Source organism: Lepidochelys kempii, chromosome 1 (genome assembly GCF_965140285.1).
Source record: "Lepidochelys kempii isolate rLepKem1 chromosome 1, rLepKem1.hap1, whole genome shotgun sequence".
Lineage (NCBI taxonomy): Eukaryota > Metazoa > Chordata > Testudines > Cheloniidae > Lepidochelys > Lepidochelys kempii.
This window is the reverse complement of record NC_136380.1, coordinates 320,093,597-320,114,179: the sequence shown is the minus strand read 5'-3', so window position 1 is coordinate 320,114,179 and position 20,583 is coordinate 320,093,597. Positions and strand designations below refer to the sequence as shown.

The 20,583-nt window shown below is 39.7% G+C and overlaps 1 protein-coding gene and 1 long non-coding RNA gene across 15 annotated transcripts in view; one reads left to right on the top strand and one right to left on the bottom strand.

Moving 5' to 3' along the window:
• TAFA5 (TAFA chemokine like family member 5) overlaps positions 1-20,583 on the top strand; it is a 592,559-nt gene that overhangs the window by 340,414 nt on the left and 231,562 nt on the right. The window lies entirely within an intron of this gene.
• The window catches only part of LOC140905295 (uncharacterized), a 56,137-nt gene continuing 41,968 nt past the window's right edge, over positions 6,415-20,583 (bottom strand). Inside the window, exons 4-5 of the long non-coding RNA XR_012156811.2 lie at positions 10,299-10,373; positions 6,415-10,209 (exon numbers count right to left, since the gene is read on the bottom strand). This is a non-coding gene — a long non-coding RNA (uncharacterized LOC140905295). The remainder of the gene's footprint in view (positions 10,210-10,298; positions 10,374-20,583) is intronic.

Here is a 20,583-nt window from a genome sequence, read left to right as displayed (position 1 = left end):
TGTTTCACCACCCTCCTAGTGAAAAAGTTTTTCCTAATATCCAACCTAAACCTCCCCCACTGCAACTTGAGACCATTACTCCTTGTCCTGTCCTCTTCTACCACTGAGAATAGTCTAGAACCATCCTCTCTGGAACCACCTCTCAGGTAGTTGAAAGCAGCTATCAAATCCCCCCTCATTCTTCTCTTCTGCAGACTAAACAATCCCAGTTCCCTCAGCCTCTCCTCATAAGTCATGTGTTCCAGACCCTTAATCATTTTTGTTGCCCTCCACTGGATGCTTTCCAATTTATCCACATCCTTCTTGTAGTGTGGGACTCAAAACTGGACACAGGACTCCAGATGAGGCCTCACTAATGTCGAATAGAAGGGAACAATCACGTCCCTCGATCTGCTGGCAATGCCCCTACTTATACAGCCCAAAATGCCATTGGCCTTCTTGGCAACAAGAGCACACTGTTGACTCATATCCAGCTTCTCGTCCACTGTCACCCCAGGTCCTTTTCCGCAGAACTGCTGCCTAGCCATTCGGTCCCTAGTCTGTAGTGGTGCATTGGATTCTTCCGTCCCTGCACTTATCCTTGTTCAACCTCATCAGATTTCTTTTGGCCCAATTCTCCAATTTGTCTAGGTCCCTCTGTATCCAGTCCCTACCTGCCACCGTATCTACCACTCCTCCTAGTTTAGTATCATCCGTAAATTTTCTGAGAGTGCAATCCACACCATCCTCCAGATCATTTATGAAGATATTGAACAAAACCGGCCCCAGGACCGAACCTTGGGGCACTCCACTTGATACCGGCTGCCAACTAGACATGGAGCCATTGATCACTACCCGTTGAACCCGACAATCTAGCTAACTTTCTACCCACCTTATAGTGCATTCATCCAGCCCATACTTCCTTAACTTGCTGACAAGAATACTGTGGGAGACCGTGTCAAAAGCTTTGCTAAAGTCAAGAAACAATACATCCACTGCTTTCCCTTCATCCACAGAACCAGTAATCTCATCATAGAAGACGATTGGGTCCCTTCTAACCCTGATATTCTATATTCTATTATTAGATTAGTCAGGCATGACCTTCCCTTGGTGAATCCATGCTGACTGTTCCTGATCACTTTCCTCTCGTGTAAGTGCTTCAGGATTCATTCCTTGAGGACCTGCTCCATGATTTTTCCAGGGACTGAGGTGAGGCTGACTGGCCTGTAGTTCCCAGGATCCTCCTTCTTCCCTTTTTTAAAGATTGGCACTACATTAGCCTTTTTCCAGTCATCCGGGACTTCCCCCGTTCGCCATGAGTTTTCAAAGATAATGGCCAATGGCTCTGCAATCACAGCCGCCAATTCCTTTAGCACTCTCGGATGTAACGCATCTGGCCCCATGGACTTGTGCACGTCCAGCTTTTCTAAATAGTCCCTAACCACCTCTTTCTCCACAGCGGGCTGGCAACCTACTCCCCATGCTGTGTTGCCCAGCGCAGCAGTCTGGGAGCTGACCTTGTTCGTGAAGACAAAGGCAAAGAAAGCATTGAGTACATTAGCTTTTTCCACATCCTCTGTCACTAGGTTGCCTCCCTCATTCAGTAAGGGGCCCACACTTTCCTTGGCTTTCTTCTTGTTGCCAACATACCTGAAGAAACCCTTCTTGTTACTCTTAACATCTCTTGCTAGCTGCAGCTCCAGGTGTGATTTGGCCCTCCTGATTTCATTCCTATATGCCCGAGCAATATTTTTATACTCTTCCCTGGTCATTTGTCCAATCTTCCACTTCTTGTAAGCTTCTTTTTTATGTTTAAGATCCGCAAGGATTTCACCGTTAAGCCAAGCTGGTCGCCTGCCATATTTACTATTCTTTCGACACATCGGGATGGTTTGTCCCTGTAACCTCAATAGGGATTCCTTGAAATACAGCCAGCTCTCCTGGACTCCTTTCCCCCTCATGTTATTCCCCCAGGGGATCGTACCCATCAGTTTCCTGAGGGAGTCGAAGTCTGCTTTCCTGAAGTCCAGGGTCCGTATTCTGCTTCTTACCTTTCTTCCCTGTGTCAGGATCCTGAACTCGACCAATTCATGGTCACTGCCTTCCAGATTCCCGTCCACTTTTGCTTCCCCTACTAATTCTTCCCGGTTTGTGAGCAGCAGGTCAAGAAAAGCTCCCCCCCTAGTTGGCTCCTCCAGCACTTGCACCAGGAAATTGTCCCCTACATTTTCCAAAAACTTCCTGTATTGTCTATGCACAGCTGTAGTGCTCTCCCAGCAGATATCAGGATAATTAAAGTCACCCATGAGAACCAGGGCATGTGATCTAGTAGCTTCTGCGAGTTGCCGGAAGAAAGCCTCATGCACCTCATCCCCCTGGTCCGGTGGTCTATAGCAGACTCCCACCACTACATTACTCTTGTTGCTCACACTTCTAAACTGAATCCAGAGACACTCAGGTTTTTCTGCAGTTTCATACCGGAGCTCTGAGCAGTCATACTGCTCCATTACATACAGTGCTACTCCCCCACCTTTTCTGCCCTGCCTGTCCTTCCGGAACAGTTTATAATCATCCATGACAGTACTCCAGTCATGTGAGTTATCCCACCAAGTCTCTGTTATTCCAACCCCTTGCTGCAGTTTAAGAAGATTACTTCTTTTCCTACCTTCCGTGGACATAGGGAGAATTGATCACTGTCCCCTTTATAACAGCATTAACCTATTTGAAGATGTTATGACGTCCCCCGCTCTCAGTCTTTATTTCTCAAAACTAAACACACCCTGTTTATTTTTTAACATTTCCTCATAAATCAGGTTTTCTAATCCTTTCAAGTGTGTAGATGGAAGATTTTGGGGGTGGAATAATGGGACTGACATTATTATTAGGAAAAGTGTTATTGTGCTTTTAATGCCAGTTTTTTCTAAAATTTCCCCTAGATTCTGTATGCAAAACTGCATATGCAATTGTGCACTTGTATGGGTTGGTGGACACCTCAGCCCATATGAATGTTGTGGATAAGTATCTGAACTTTTGTCTTTTTACTCAAAACAAACTCCAAGCCTCTTAAAGTTTCAGCATCACGTAGCATAATATTTTTACTATGTTGGTGCTCATTTCCTGTGCAGATGCCAAAGACTGATACTCTGTGTTTGCAGGATCAGGCCCTTTGCTGGACAGAAAGAGCACTGTAGACAGTGTAAATATTTTTGTTCCCCAGTGCACAAAGTGATGCAATCAATGAAGTATCGTTGACTGGCTTCATGGAAGAAGTGCATTTTGAGGAGGGATCTGAACATATTCCTAATATACATAGTTTTAAATAGAGCACAGTGCAGTTATTTTTCTAGTGTTCAAGTTTTGCAGTCAATAACTTTTCATGATAGTTGATGTTTTCCACTTAATAGAAATAATCAATTGTAGCTATTTATTTGAAACTGGAATTGGGAAGCTTATTTAAATGTTAAATATTTTCATACCCGTTAAACATTGGCATTAGTTTTATATCTGTTATTTGTTCAAAATAGCCAGTTCATTTACCCCATTCTCCAATGAGTTTTAGGATTTAATAGCTAATTTAAAAACTACACAGTTGAAAGTGCAAGAGCCCAAGAGTTAGCTTCAGACTCTTTCTTGCACGGCCAGGTTCACATAGAAGATTTTCTAGTAGTTATAAATATTAAATGCAACCCTCCGCAAAAACATACATTAACATGATGTTAAAAGGATGTTGTTAATATGAAATCTAATCAACTAAAAAAATCAGTTCAAAATAGTTTAAGGAACTATTCCTGTCCAACTTCCCAGGCCAATTCTATTGTTTTTTACTATCATATTTTCATTTCAAATGAAGTCAGAGCACTTCCTTCTTGCTCTGTAAAACCAGACAAATAACAGGCTTAACTAACTACGGTTCCAGTTGTGCAAGCTGCACATGGGTGGACCCTAACTGGAATCAGTAGGTATGTCTTCAAAGAAACCTAGACACCCATGGCTGGCCTGTGCCAACCAACTTGGGCTTGTGGGCTTGGGCTGCAGGGCTGTTTCATTGTTGTGTAGACTTCCAGGTTCAGACTGAAGCCTGGGCTCTAGGACCCTGCGGTCTGAGAGCTTGCATTTTTCTTTGCTGTGTAGACATACCTAGTGAGGCCCCATATGACACTGGGATTGATCTATATTTTGTAGTTAGGTATAAAAAAGAAACCTAGATAAGTGTTAACTATTTCTCTTTAAAACTATGCAGTTAAAATCACTGCTAAAAGTCAAGAAATGCTAAAGCTAATGTTTCAAGAGCAATAATTACTCTGCTTTGTTCCACATCTTGTATGTTTACGTTCATATTAAACTCAGCATTGTACTAAGTATTTAACCACAAAAATGCTACAAGATCCAGTTCTGCAAAGTCTTATACACATGCTTAACTACAAATTCCTGAGTAGTTTCACTGAGGTCAATGAAGACTGTTCACAGTGCATGAAGTAAGCATGTAGTTTTGTAGGATCAGGGCCATAGCATGTGCGATACACTTGAGGTTTAGTTGCTGTTGTAATCTTAACTTTTGCATATGTGATTTTTACAGTGAAATCTTAATATTATATTAATGTTCTTTTTATATTTTTAAACAATAAAATTAAAATGCAAGAGTGAAAAATACATTGCCTGATATTTTTATGACCTAACTGGCCTTTGATGTTCACATTGTATCATGATAAATAATATGTGAATGAAATGTTGGTTTATCTTTGCTGCTGCTTTTTCATTTTCAACCACTACAACCTTTATTTATTTTCCCATATCTAAGAAATCATAGAATATCAGGGTTGGAAGGGACCTCAGGAGGTCATCTAGTCCAACCCCCTGCTCAAAGCAGGACCAATCCCCAATTAAATCATCCCAGCCAGGGCTTTGTCAAGCCTGACCTTAAAAACTTCTAAGGAAGGAGATTCTACCACCTCCCTAGGTAACGCATTCCAGTGTTTCACCACCCTCCTAGTGAAAAAGTTTTTCCTAATATCCAACCTAAACCTCCCCCACTGCAACTTGAGACCATTACTCCTTGTCCTGTCCTCTTCTACCACTGAGAATAGTCTAGAACCATCCTCTCTGGAACCATCTCTCAGGTAGTTGAAAGCAGCTATCAAATCCCCCCTCATTCTTCTCTTCTGCAGACTAAACAATCCCAGTTCCCTCAGCCTCTCCTCATAACTCATGTGTTCCAGACCCCTAATCATTTTTGTTGCCCTTCGCTGGACTCTCTCCAATTTATCCACATCCTTCTTGTAGTGTGGGACTCAAAACTGGACACAGGACTCCAGATGAGGCCTCACCAATGTCGAATAGAGGGGAACGATCACGTCCCTCGATCTGCTCGCTATGCCCCTACTTATACATCCCAAAATGCCATTGGCCTTCTTGACAGCAAGGGCACACTGCTGACTCATATCCAGCTTCTCGTCCACTGTCACCCCTAGGTCCTTTTCCGCAGAACTGCTGCCTAGCCATTCGGTCCCTAGTCTGTAGCGGTGCATTGGGTTCTTCCGTCCTAAGTGCAGGACCCTGCACTTATCCTTATTGAACCTCATCAGGTTTCTTTTGGCCCAATCCTCCAATTTTGCTAGGTCCCTCTGTATCCTATCCCTACCCTCCAGCGTATCTACCACTCCTCCTAGTTTAGTATCATCCGCAAATTTGCTGAGAGTGCAATCCACACCATCCTCCAGATCATTTATGAAGATATTGAACAAAACCGGCCCCAGGACCGACCCCTGGGGCACTCCACTTGACACCGGCTGCCAACTAGACATGGAGCCATTGATCACTACCCGTTGAACCCGACAATCTAGCCAACTTTCTACCCACCTTATAGTGCATTCATCCAGACCATACTTCTTTAACTTGCTGACAAGAATACTGTGGGAGACGGTGTCAAAAGCTTTGCTAAAGTCAAGAAACAATACATCCACTAGATCAACAATACATGTGGGAGACCATGTCAAAAGCTTTGCTACAGTCAAGAACAATACATCCACAATACAATGCCCTAGCCTTTGTTGAGGACTGAGTCTATGTAATGTTTCGAGTTTTCAAATTTCCATGATTCAGAAAAGTGTGTTTAGAATTTAGTTTTACCATGGAAAAAGTTATTTTTTTAATTTGTCCATATTGTAAAGAAACCTAAAGGGATTTTACTCACTTTAAAAAGAAATCACCTTTTGAAAACACAGAAGACGTAATATTTCAGCCCAAAAGATAAATGTGCTAAAAAGTTTTATAATCAAACTTAATTATAATAATGTTGGTAAATACCTACTATAAACGATTATATAAGTGTATCTATATTGATACACAATAGTGTAGTGTAATGATTTTAATAGGCATGAATATGGGGTGGCCATATTGTTTATGAATATACAACGGTTGTATGAGAAAGTTAATATTCATGTGTGTGTATATATATAATATAGGTTTATATAATATAAATAAAACCTGTGTTGCTATGGCACACATTTTCAGCAGTAAAGTCATTTCTTTGTTCATACTCTCCTCACAGGAAATCACCATAAATTGTTTTAAAAAAGAATCTTAAATTACTTTCTGAAATTACAGTTATTTCACAAATCATTTTCTTAACTGGCTGTGAAGCAAAAGTAGTATCTAATTTGCAACAGAAACTGAGAACCTTTTTTTCCCTGTAGACTCTTTGTTCTGTACAAAGACTTCTGTGGAATGCTAGATCAGACGTTCCAAATCTTCTTTTTTGTATGTCCCAGATTTGTTGAGTCTAAATAATGTATAACAGTTGGAAAATGGGCCCTAATATTCAGCAACCTATAGTTTGATAACCGTCTGTGGCCACAATACCTCCATTAGTAGGACTTTCAACAGTCGTGCCAGAATTTCATTATACTGCATAGACAGACTGACTGACTAAGTACGGATAACTAGTAGCTTATAAGAGTTCCATTAACAGTAGCTTTACACATGTCAAGGAAAATAAGCTATAGCTATCTTCAAAGACCTTTCCTATTTCCTATGAGATATTCAGTAGCTATTGAATCCAATTCTTTATGTTTTATGTTTGATAAGGGTGGTTATTTTTTTAATCTACCAGAGCCTTTTATCATTGGCTTCAGTCTTGCAGTGCAATATCGATTTCTATTTCAGGTGTAGAATACATAGTTGCCGTTATGTGGTAGCCTTGATTGGTGCAAGTGCAAGTCTAATTGCCAATACAAGACTGATTGGAAATTGGAGCTTTTGCATCCTGTTAATGCAACAAACTAATTATACTTTCAGACCTTAAAATATACTCCTGTGTCTTTAATCAGAAAAGCATGGAGCTTTGGACTAGAACACTGATTGCTTTTAACACTGCAATAAAAGTATTGGTCAGCTGCAGGCTTCCAGTTCCACTAAAACAAATTGTTTACCTGTATTCTAATAGCATGTTGCACTTGTAGTTTGGTTTATTTTATTTTTTTTAATTTCACAACATCCAGTGTGTGCTAGGTGCTTTACAAACAAATGAGACCTAGACTCTGTCGTGAAGGGTTTAGAGTCTTAGTTTAGATGGGTAAAATGAGTGAGACGAGTAAGAAAACAGAGGGTATGGGTAAGGAAATGGAAGACAAGGGAGACAAGGGTAAGACTGTGTTAATTTTGAATTATGATTATATGCTGCTAGATGCTCCCACTGTGCTTTCTTTCCTCCTTCCTTTTCTTCTGGTCTTCTGTTCTTTTTGCTAACTTTTTTGAGAGGTGTCTGGGTATTGAGGAGGTGGGAGAAAAGGAGAGAAAGGGGGATTGTGGAGACTGGGGAAAGGGTGGAGACTAGGAACAAAAAAGATGAGCACAGGTGTCCTGGTTAAATAGAATCAGTGGGTGGTTAATAAGGTGAATCTAAACAGAATACAGAGGAACTGAATAATTGCAATATTGATAGTATAAAGTTCCAGGAGAGTAAAAGCAGTCCAGCAATTAGCCTTGTATCTTACCAGTTAAAGTAAAACAAACCAACATTGGTTCACCTGTAGGTAGAAATTACCATTCATTTTGCACCCAGTTCATTCAGATTCTGAGTTTGTGGTTGGTATGAGGCTGTTAACCAACAAGGTGAAACAGTGGAAATCTAGCACTGCCTATTGTATTGTACCTTTCTCTGAGTATATCCTTTATTTTTCCTTATGACAATATATTTTTTTTCATATTGAATTAACCATGTCTGGTACCTATCATGTAGCTCTCCGGTCATTAGTTGGACTAACTACTTCTCCTAAGCTAATTTATAGGCTTCCTGGTCTTATGCTAGCTTAGTTTGACTCCAGACCTTCAGTGATTGACTGGTACTACTGCTACAGGGCTAGAATTTTTATGACCATTTTCTACACCAATTACAAAGTGCTTTCATGACTTTCTTTTTACATATGTTTACATGGTATCATATTTTACGAAGATGGCCAAGGGTAATTCTGAATTTCCTATAGCTATTTGACTAGTGATTCAGAGCTTACATTTGAAAAACATACTTAATGCACAACAAATACATGTTTATATATAGAGAGAGAGATGATTTCCACTGTGTGACTACATACAGTATTTGATGAGACACTAATCTCTTTTTTACCCGCTTTTCCTATTTAATCTTTTCATTAGGATGGAATGACTGTAGATGGGTTCCTTTCACATTCTCCCTTTATTTTATATGACTGGAATTTATTTAACTGGTACACTTCTCAGGGCAAAGGACTTTCCCCCCCTTCTTTTATAGTAAAGCACTCAGCATGCTATATAAATAATAATAGCGCTGATAAGGGAGGTTCTGTGAATGAATCTCCTCCTTCCCATTCCATGGTTATTCATTTCAGTAGGGCGGGGATGTTGCAAATGATCCAAAATGGCTTCCTGCAGTCCCTTCACCCTTTCCTATCCGCAAAAGATTTTACTTGGGCAGTGGGGGTGAGAAGGGAAGGTTGTAGGTAGAGCTGGTAAAAAAATCAAGGGGATTCCTGCCCTCCTCCCAAAGAAATAGTGTGGCTTTATCCCTGTTTGTTTGTGGGGGGGGGGTTTCAAATAATAAAAGTATTTTAAAAAATACACTTTCAACTAGTATTACTTGTGGACACTCTGAAAAAATGCCCCCCTTTTTTTTAGCACAGGCATGTTTGCATATGAACAGACTACTCTCTTAATCTGAGCTTTTTTTTGGATTGATGGTAGTGGGTGCTACTAGTTGTGCATGCCCCAGGTAAGTCGGACTGAGGCTTGGCATGCTGTAGTTACTCGTTCTCTCTTTGTTCCCCTTTGTTTCCCAGTCCCTTTGAAGTATTTTTAGCAAGACTGGAAGCCTGCAATTGGCTAATAACCAAGAACAGCTCTTTTCCACTCTTAGATCCTTCAACATTAAACTGTATTTTCCTATGGTGGTGCATTGTTTTGTGGGAGTTTGAAGTTCAGATTCCTGATGGCCCCATTCTCTCCTAGGGGCTTGTCTCTCTGACCAGACTATCTTGTCCATGAACAGTGTGGATCAACTTGGGAGTCATATGGCTGCATGTGCATCATGGGAGTTGTAGGGAGCTCAAACCATAGACGAAAATGGGTCAAGAAATCCTCAAACTACAGCTGCCATAAGGCACTGCAGTACCATAGGTCAATGTAATTTAATGTTGAACTGACTTGAAATAAAGCATTTTGGGTCAGTTCAGCAATCCATAATGAAGTATTTTGATTTGGGAACATGAAATGTCTCATTTCAATAGAAAATGCCAAAACAAAAAGTTTCACCATTTCCAGATGTGTTTATTATTATTTGGAACTTTCCATGTTATGGAAAAAAACCCATATATTTCCATTTTTTTGGCTTGATTTAGGATGAAACTAAAGGGCAGAAATTCCAGTTTCTGTTTCATTGTACTTCTTAACCTTCTCTTTGGTAAGAAAAATCAAACTCTATAAACCTCTCATTGTAGGGCAGTCTTGCCAGACCTCAATTCATTTTTGTAATTCTTTTCTCAAACCTTTATAATTTTTCAGCTTTGTTTTTGATGTTTGAACCCCCAAGCTGGACAAAGTATTCTAGTTATAGTCTTGCCAGTGCTATATCCAGAGGTAACATCAGCTCCCTTTGATTGAATGGGGATAGATTTGCTTGCATTTTTGTCAGGATCTCATCCTTAACTCTAGCATCGGGCCTCATGCTCTCTCTCTCTTTTTCCCAGTTCTGGCATCCGGTTTCTATTTGGGGGAATAGAAGAGTAGCCAGTAATTATAAGACAATACCAAGATATAGAATTAACAGTTGCACATTCTGATTTCTGTTTTACCTTTTTGCTTTTCGCAGTAGGATCTCTTCAGGAAGGCTTTAAATGGTTGTAAGCCTTAAGAGGTTTGCAGGTGGTCTGGAAAAATATATCAGACTGTCTGTGAGGCATCACAATAGTACACGTGATAGCAAGTTAACATGAGATTGTGACCAGTTTGGCTATCAGGATCCAGACCCGTTATCCAAGAATTTGGTATCTGATATTTCCTCAAAAAGTGGAATCATTGTAGCTCTGGTATTTTCAAGCAGGGAGTATTTCTCATGTTTTAAATCATACTAGAATAGGCTAATAATATAGGATTTTCAGCCAGCGGCAGAGGTGTACAGCACCTCTCAGTCTTGGAAGCCTGTGTAAATTATAGACTCTGTACATTTGTGCTCCTAGCCTGAATGATTTCAGATATAAGCTCTCTAATGTGGCACGCTGTCTTATCTGAGGCAAGCTGATGGGAATAAAAAGGAATTAATGTGGGTTTTTTTTATGGAGGGGTTTAAAATAACACTCCAGAGACTGTGTGGGACTAAAGAAATGAGGCTTTTGGATAAATGGAACACTGAAACATATTCTGCAACAAAAGATCGCTAGTTGTTGGAGTTCTTTACAAAACCTTCATTTCCTTAGATCCTGTGGCATTTTCATTTTTTTTTACCATTAATTATCTTGCTTCACTAACTTTATTTTAAAGACACAGTATTGTGACTCTAAGAGCAAGAGAAAGAAATGCCTTTGTGTAGGCATTATATTGTTCCATGACTTTAGCAAAGCTTTTGACACTGTCTCCCACAGTATTCTTGCCAGCAATTTAAAGAAGTATGGGCGGGATGAATGGACTATAAGGTGGATAGAAAGCTGGCAAGATTGTCGGGCTCAACGGGTAGTGATCAATGGCTCCATGTCTAGTTGGCAGCCGGTATCAAGTGGAGTGCCCCAAGGTTCGGTCCTGGGGCCGGTTTTGTTCAATATCTTCATAAATGATCTGGAGGATGGTGTGGATTGCACCCTCAGCAAGTTTGCAGATGACACTAAACTGGGAGGAGAGGTAGATACGTTGGAGGGTAGGGATAGGATACAGAGGGACCTAGACAAATTGGAGGATTGGGCCAAAAGAAACCTGATGAGGTTCAACAAGGACAAGTGCAGAGTCCTGCACTTAGGATGGAAGAATCCAATGCACCACTACAGTCTAGGGACCGAATGGCTCGGCAGCAGTTCTGCAGAAAAGGACCTAGGTATTAGAGTGGATGAGAAGCTGGATATGAGTCAACAGTGTGCCCTTGTTGCCAAGAAGGCCAATGGCATTTTGGGCTGTATAAATAGGGGCATTGCCAGCAGATCGAGGGACGTGATCGCCCCCCTCTATTTGACACTGGTGAGGCCTCATCTGGAGTCCTGTGTCCAGTTTTGGGCCCCACACTACAAGAAGGATGTGGAAAAATTGGAGAGTCCAGCGGAGGGCAACAAAAATGATTAGGGAACTGGAACACATGACTTATGAGGAGAGGCTGAGGGAACTGGGATTGTTTAGTCTTCAGAAGAGAAGAATGAGGGGGGATTTGATAGCTGCTTTCAACTACCTGAAAGGGGGTTCCAAAGAGGATGGCTCTAGACTGTTCTCAGTGGTAGCAGATGACAGAACAAGGAATAATGGTCTCAAGTTGCAGTGGGGGAGATTTAGGTTGGATATTAGGAAAAACATTTTCACTAGAAGGGTGGTGAAACACTGGAATGCGATACCTAGGGAGGTGGTGGAATCTCCTTCCTTAGAAGTTTTTAAGGTCAGGCTTGACAAAGCCCTGGCTGGGATGATTGAATTGGGGATAGGTTCTGCTTTGAGCAGGGGGTTGGACTAGATGACCTCCTGAGGTCCCTTCCAACCCTGATATTCTCTGATTCTATGATTATAGATGTCGCCATATCCCATTACTGCTGGAACTGTTATGGCACTCATATTTTTCATTTTATTTTTATGCCTAAGGGCTTGTTTTACTGAATTAGTGTTACAATAAGGTGGTTTGGTGCAAATTCTTTGAAACTTTGAAAGGTGATATCAGAACTGTTAATTTGCTATGAACATCAGTTGTGGCTGCTGATTAGCAGAGAACAAGATGAGAGACTCTAATGAAATGATATGTGGAAAATATGGGGTTAAATATTATGTAGAGTATACATTTAATCAAATTAAATTCCAAATTGTTCTCATTATGTTGTAGTCTTGCCACCTTTACAGTAACTATCAGCAACAATTCTTGAAATAGTTGGATTTGCAACATATATAATGTCTCTGTCTTTAGGCATAGTCTAGGGGTGTGGGCATTTTTAGCAAATGGAGCTCCGATAGAATTCATTTTCATAAATAAAAACAGAATTAAAATTACCCTTGCTGGGAATTAGCTCTCTGGGACTATTCAGCAGTCTATTTATATTAGTATTAATTTCCTTAGCATGCTAATTTGATTTATTTCACATTTGTATGCCCAAGTACAAACTCCTTCAGGAGAAGAATCATTGGTATGTCAATCATCATATGTCCTTACTTTGCTTCAATGATGTTCAAGTTGCTCTTAGGAAGAGTTCAGAGAGATAGGTATGTAAAATATATCTAAGGGAGTTCATTTGCCAGTAGATAACTTGAGATTGTCTACACATATTAACAAAGCAAAGTAATTGTGAATTTGGATAAGTTGTTCTTAATTTTACATGTGATAGAGCATATGGGTGTCAAATCATTACCAAATTTACTTTGTGAAGCTGAAGATGGGCCCCCTGAGGCAGCTTCAAGTACAGTGTGCTGTTTGTGAGATGGTGATTAGTTGGCTGAATGTGTGTGAGTGTGGAAGAAAGAAAGGTTGAGACTGGAGAGAACTTTTGAGAGATGCCTGGTTTTGAGAGATGCAGATTTTGGAGGATAACTGGGAGAAGAAAGGAGAGAGGAAGCGTAGGGGAGGTGGCAGAGAACACAATGTAGGGAAAGATGTAGAGAGAACATAGGTTGGAGGGAGCGACAAGGATCAGAGGAAACATACACTGTAAACAATGCAGGACAATAGGTGCCGTAATCTATTTTAGGAAAGAAAAGAATGAGTCACTGAAGGCAGGAAAGGAAGTGTTATCATAAAAGCAAGAGAAATGTAGTAAACGTTTTGGAAAAAAAATTATAGAAAGCTGAAACCTAATTTTCAGAGGCTCTGAGCACCTGCTGCACCCAATAACTTCAATTGGGCATGTGGGTACTCAGCATATCTAAAAATAAGACATTGACAATGTCAATCAATACTCATGATATGTTGCATATGTTCTGTTGCTGTAATTGTACAGTGTGTGTTTTGGAGGTGTGGCCACAGGGGATTGATATATCCATTATTTGCACCTTTGACTGGTTTTTTAGTCCTCTGATGATTAGATAGTGGGTAAATATTTCAAGCCCTGTCTCTATTACACAACAATCTCTTGTTTCCTAAGAAAACCTCCCTGTAAGAATCTGTGCCATCACGGTGTCTCCTGTTTGTGCTTCAGGCCTGCGTTCCTAAATTGACGCTATTGCATCATTCAGTCCCCTTCTGACTGTATAGCTGGATAACTAATTGGATTTCAGTCTATTTGACCGAGGCCTGTACTCCCAGATTTATGTCACTACCTTAGTGCTTCTGTCTTTTAAGAAAACATGCTGAAAGACAATCAGGAGTACTTTGCAGTTTTCAGGATTGGTGACAACAGTTCTGTGATCTCTCCTGGATCCCCAAGTCTTTGCCTTCCACACTTCAGACCTGGGACAAATATATGCATCAGATGTCTGGTCTATGTCAAAATGTAACCATCAGGACAACATTCTGGTGCAACAGCTGCTCCTTCCATTTCTTTATTGCTCATCCCACCTAGCACCTGGAAGGTTGTCTCTATCAATATTATTGTTGCATATTTTTTTATTTAGGAAGGGAAAAAGAGATAAAGAACCAAACTCCATTTCATCTATTAAAATCCAAAAAAAAGAAGAAGAGATTTTTAAAGACATTTCCAATTTAAAAATAAAAATCCAGTAAGCTTCCCCAAGACCAGAAAATTATCTCACAAGGGGATGGACTTGTGTCTGCCACTGAATAGAGAGAGCTTGCATTAACCAGGTTGTTCACTACTGAAACAAAAATCCATGTTTGAGATTTGTTTGGGTGCTTGTGTCAGACAAAAAAAACCCAAAACATTTTTTTGCCTCCCACACACAACCATGTCTTGAGATTTGAAAAAACAGAGTCAGCTGTAGACTTCTGCTACCATTGCTCCATCTCTTTCTTTCCACTTCTGTTCTCGCAGTTAATCTGTAAACCATGATGAACTCTGAGGACAAAGCTGGGAAAGAGGATTTTTAATGGCCCCTTCATTTGTACTCTACCTAGCACCAGGGCTATAACCAGGGCTAATATGCACCGCAATAATATAAATAAATAAATATGATAATGAATAGCTGAGGAGAAACAATCATGTTGAAGTACTACCAACCAATTGATGGAGTGGTCTGTCAGAACATTATTGTTTCTCAGTTCCGTATGGAAGTGATAGTCTTCCATTAACATTTGAGGGAAAAAAAAAACATGTCCCTTGCCCCAACAGGATAAGCGGAACTTCACTTCAGTCTTGTATCTCTAGAGGTAATGACTAGTTTGGGAATGATACAAAATTTTCACTTATGCTACTTCCAGTTCTAACCCAAACATTAGATAAAGCATGTGACCAACCTTATGGCTAGTCCCATGGTTGATCATGGTGACCTTGGAATCTTAGGATGCCTCCATAAAACAGTCATCGATGTTAATGTTGATGAAGTTACTGAACAGTATCTCTAAATATGTGATAGGCTGTGATTACAGGCCAGATATTACTCCCACTGAACTCAATGGGAGTTTGCCATTGACTTTGAAAACAGGAGTAGGCCCTTTATATGATTAGATCTATACTGTGGGGACCTTTTGTGCACACATCTTTCCTTTCCAGGCAGAGCGGTGTGGGAGGAGAAGGCATGGATGTTGTCCTTTCAGGTCCCCAGATCCTCTGTGGGATACTAAATCCATGTGTGGGAAGAAGAAGGGTCTCGCTACCTAATTCCTTTTCATGCTCTTTGCTGCAGGATGGAGTGATTTGGCCCATGACTGTGTTGATAGACTTCGCTGGTTGTTGGTTGTGCTGGCAGGGCTACCTCTCTTCCTCTTATGAGTGTTAAAAAAAACAAGCAAAACACCACAGCAAAGGGAAATTATTCAAAAATATGCAAAAATGTCACCCATAAAATAAATATTTGAAGTCTCTCAGCGTTTTTTTTCAGTTTGTAGAGCTTTCCTGATGGAAGCGGTCATTATAATGTTGTTAATGATGGATAAATGGTGTGTCCTTTGAAAAAAATGGAATGATCTGCATAGCTATCAGTTGCTAGAATATTATCATACTGCCATAAATCTAGGCATAGAATGATTATTTGAAGTTGTGATTTGCTGATAATATTGATTATTACTGCAATCATATTACTGCAGTTCACTACTTGGGAGATTATAGCCATTTATCAATGAGTTATCAGTGTTCGGCAATCAAAATGAGCAGGAGTTTTTGATGGATGAGGTTATACTGGTACCTGTGTTATTTTATTTGAAAGGGAAAAAAAACGACCACTTAGTATTATTTTCTTATTTCTTTTGTTTTCCACTGTTTTTAAAGCCTTTTTACTTTCTTGATTATTTGTGTGAAGAATTAATTATACGTTTAATATAGAGCACAACTATTACTCATACATTTTATTTCCCCCCTGGATATGTGTGCTCAGCGCCTATTCATGCTAATTAGAATAGAACATATGCATCAGTTGCATCATATTCTTAAAATGTTTTATTATAGTTTTAGTGTTTGGCAATGTAGTGTAGGACATGAGAAAGTAAGAAAATTAATATTATTTAATTGTGATATAGATGTGCAAAGCAGGAGGTTGCACTTCTACCAAAATATGGGAATAAAAACTGTGAAACCACATGCTGATGTATTAACAGAAGTATTGTATGTAAGACACAGGAGGTAATTGTTCCGCTCTATGTGGCACTGGTGAGGCCCCAGCTGGAGCACTGTGTCCAGTTCTGGGCACCACAATTTAGGAAGGATGTGGACAAATTGGAAAAAGTCTGGAGGAGAGCAACAAAAGTGATAAAAGATTTAGAAAACGTGACCTATGAGGAAAGGTTAAAAAAACTGGGCATGTTTGGTCTTGAGAAAAGGAGACAAAAGGGTGACCTGATAGCACTCTTCCAATATTTGAAGGGCTGTTATCAAGAGGCTGGTGATCAATTGTTCTCCATGTTCACTGAAGGTAGGACAAAAAGCAATGGGATCAATCTGCAACAGGGGAGATTTAGGTTAGATATTAGGGAAAACTTTCTAACTATAAGGGAGTTAAGTTCTGAAATAGACTTCCAAAGGAAGTAATGGAGTCCCCATCATTGAAAAGAAGTCAGACAAACACCTGTCAGGGATGGTCTAGGTTTACTTTGTCCTTCCACAGCACAAGGGGCTGGACTTAATGACTTTTGGGGGTCTTGTCTAGCCCTACATTTCTATGATTTAATAATATATTGTATTTAAGGACAGAAATCCATAAAGCATCATATAACCATTAGAACTGATCACCATTTACTGCAATATGCTACTGTAGATGATTGTCATTATAGTTCCTGTCTATCTTTAGTTGATTACAACTCTATCTTTATCAGGATTCTATTGGGATGCAGCTGGGTTTCCTGTCCCATTCACATTCTTTTAGCATTACTGGTATTGATAACATGATACTGGTGCACAGTCAAGAACTCAACAAAACCAGACATTTTGCTTCTGAAGCATGAGAAGGAAGGAACAGTAAAATAAAACACTTGATAAATGTCATACATTTCATTTTAAATCCTCTAAGGTGTTATAACAAACCGAGAAGGGTGAGGAAATAAAGATTGTGAATAGAATTATGAATAGAATTGTCAGTGCCATTGTAAAACAAAGACATGTAGACCTGACAAATTTTGAAAATGCAGTGGCAGTATATACAGCACCTGTTCTCAATAGCGCTCTAGTACACTTTCTGCCTGCACTACTCATTTTTAAACCCCATGGAAAACATCTCTATTTCATGTCCAGCCATGCTGTATTTAGTTTTCTAAAGTCCATTTAAAGCATCTACACTTACTGTGCTTGTGAAAGCAGGTGGCTGCAAGCACAGTGAACTTTAAATTGTCACAGCCAGTCAGTCAGGAATGAATAAAAATGGCTTCTTAAGGTTTAATACATTTGATAACAGGGCTGGATTTTATTAATGATTTGGGAAGAATTTACTTAGTCAAATGAATCATCGGTCAGAGTGAAATGTCACTCTGAAACTGCAATGATTTTCAGAAATGTCACTCGGGTTATTTAAGAAAGGACTCTGGGGAGTTCAGAGAGGGAGGAAGGAATTTGCTATAAATCCAGCATAAGGAAGTCCCTCTCTACAACATAGTATTGCCCCCTTAGCATTGTCCAGATTAACACACATGTAACCTCTTATAGCGCTTGAATGTGATATAGAATGCACCCTGCTTCTTTTATTGTCAAGGGCTGTAACACAAACAAAGTCAGCAAAGCAGCTGGAGCCATTTAATCAAATCTACGTCTCATCTAACCTTTGCCAGAGGTGCCACATAAATGGAGTTGAATTGTGAAGAAAAAAGAGAGAGTACAAAATCCTATTTAACCAATTTCTTTTTGAAGTCTGCAGAAATGCTATTATTTTTACCACAACACTGATGACACTTGCTACAAGGTATGAATGTTAACATTTCTGAGCTTCTCATTGAGGACGAGATTATTATGCATTGTGTCAGAAAGCAGCAATTTCACTGGACTTGATACAGTACCATCTTTACTCATTCTGATACTGAGTCTATTTAATTTAATGCAGATGCCTAAAATCTGAACCATCTGATTGAAAACAAAACCATCTGAACTGTTTTCTTGTGTAATACAAATTCCATAATATGGCTATTCAAACTCTTTTAATCAGATACACCATACACCTAAAGTTAGAATTTCTGTTATTAGAATCTGAACTATGTGCTATAATGTCCCACAAAGTGGAAGTGGCACAGATAATTTTCATTCAGTATATTTGTGTGGAAAACAGATCAGATTATTACAAGTTTCATTCCCTCCACATTTGTGGAGCTGGCTACAGTAAAATCAAAGTGAGCTGTGGCGTGGTGTATGGTGTGGCGCCACTGCATTCACTTTGAGGAGAACAGACACGCTCATGAGCCAGAGAAGTGACAAAAGAGGAAAGAAATGGCACAACAGTCGAGCCAACAGCTATGTCTCCTCCAAGATTATACCTGTCACTTCTGTGGGAAAATCTGCAGGGCATGAATTGGGCTCCTCAGCCACTTGAAAACCCACCAATGAACCCCCTTGGCAGATACCGTACTTGCATCAAGGGATAACTGAAGAAGAGACAATGAAATATTTATATTAATTCTCTCTTTACATATTCTCCATTGAATCGGCTGCCCTTATCATAATGCCAATGTTTTTTTTTTAACCAGATAATTACAGAAAAGTTGCACAGAGCTCAGCTTTTATTTTAAGTGATTCATCTTGAATCTCTTACCTCCCTAACAATTTGAAAATCGCCTCTTAGCAAAGTTGCATTAATAGGTTTCTCAACTGAGTAGAATTTCATGGTTTGAGTAGGTATTCAATAGTGGATTAAATCCAGTTACATTACCCACTTCTGTGGGCGGGAAGCCTGACTAAGGTTCATTGTGAAAATGTGTATTTGAATCATTGCTAGGTCGGCCTGACTTGCTGGAGCTGAAGTATGACACTGAGTATTTGGAAGCAGGAGTCCCTGAAAAGCTCAGAAATTTATGATAAGGCTGAGTATTCTTTGAAAGATGTAAGGCTAGAAATGAGAGGAAGAGGTAGTGAATTAAGCTTCTGTTGACGCTATTAAAGTTGTCCAATCAAGATCATTCCTACGACACCACAGGTGAAACATTTTATCATGGAGATTGACTGGACACTGTCTCACCTATTAGCATTTATTAAAATGATGCAGAGTTCAACTGATGTGTCCAGTATTTGTAGGATATTCTATGAGCATCCTTTGGCTGTTTCTATACTGTCCCTCTGGCAGTGTTTTGAAAGTGGAGAGGGCAGGATGAGGAGAGGAGAAAAGGGAGTAGTGAAGAAGTGAGGGATGACGAATGTAGGTAAGGGAAGGGGAAATTGGAAAGAAAAGTAGAAAAAGGAAGCAGCAGAGACAGGAGGGAAAGGGTGAGAAAACCTGTGGAACAAGAACAGCGAATGGGAGTAACTGTAAAGGTGGATGTGAACAGAAGAAAAAATGAGATAACTGTGAAGAGTGTAAAGAGATAATCAGCGAGAAAAGAAAGAGGAAAATATAGTAGCACTGGCAATAAGGAAATTCATCAGGGTTTTTTGTGTCTTAAAATCAAAATTTCTGGCACAGTTGTTCACCGTGAAAGGGAGGGGAAAAAGATACTCTTTCCTTTAGGCTGGTGAGAGGCTTATTCACTTGGATCTTGTAACTCAGCAAAAGGCTCAGCCAGTCTCATGTTAGGGGCAGGATAGTCCCAAAATCCCTTAAACTGCAATCACAGGATAACAATAAATGTTTATGTATTCAACAAGGTTTGCCCAAGAAAATCTGATATTAATGGAATGTATTGTGCTCCTACCAAAAAAAGGAGCTCTTTGATAATTGCCACTTGTGAACCACTAATGTTGACAGTTTTCCTGACAGAGCTATCAGAATGGTTGTGGAAAAGCTCACTCTTCCCCAGAAGGCACGTGGTTGATCCCAGACAGTGTAGTATATCACCCATGATTAAAGTGTTTGTCGTTATTTTTTCTTTAATATTGCACCACATTATGGTAGATGACATTAACTCTGACAGGTGTAAAGTCAAACAGTGATAAAAAGTGTGCTGTCAAACACCAGTTTATTATAGAGCCAAAGAAAACAAAAATAGATTGAACACTCAGTACAGTGATCTAAAGTATGCTCTTCTTAATATCTTTTTATGTCGCATAAAATATTCTTGAGGAGGAAATGTGGAGACAGATGTTTAATCCTTGATTGCTGTATATCTAATTAACTAATCATATCTTGCTTTTTAATCAGTTAAAACTTTGGATCTGAGAACACGAAAGAAATATATAGAATGGATTTTTGAACATGGAAGCCTTTTAAATAATACATGGTATTTCTATTATT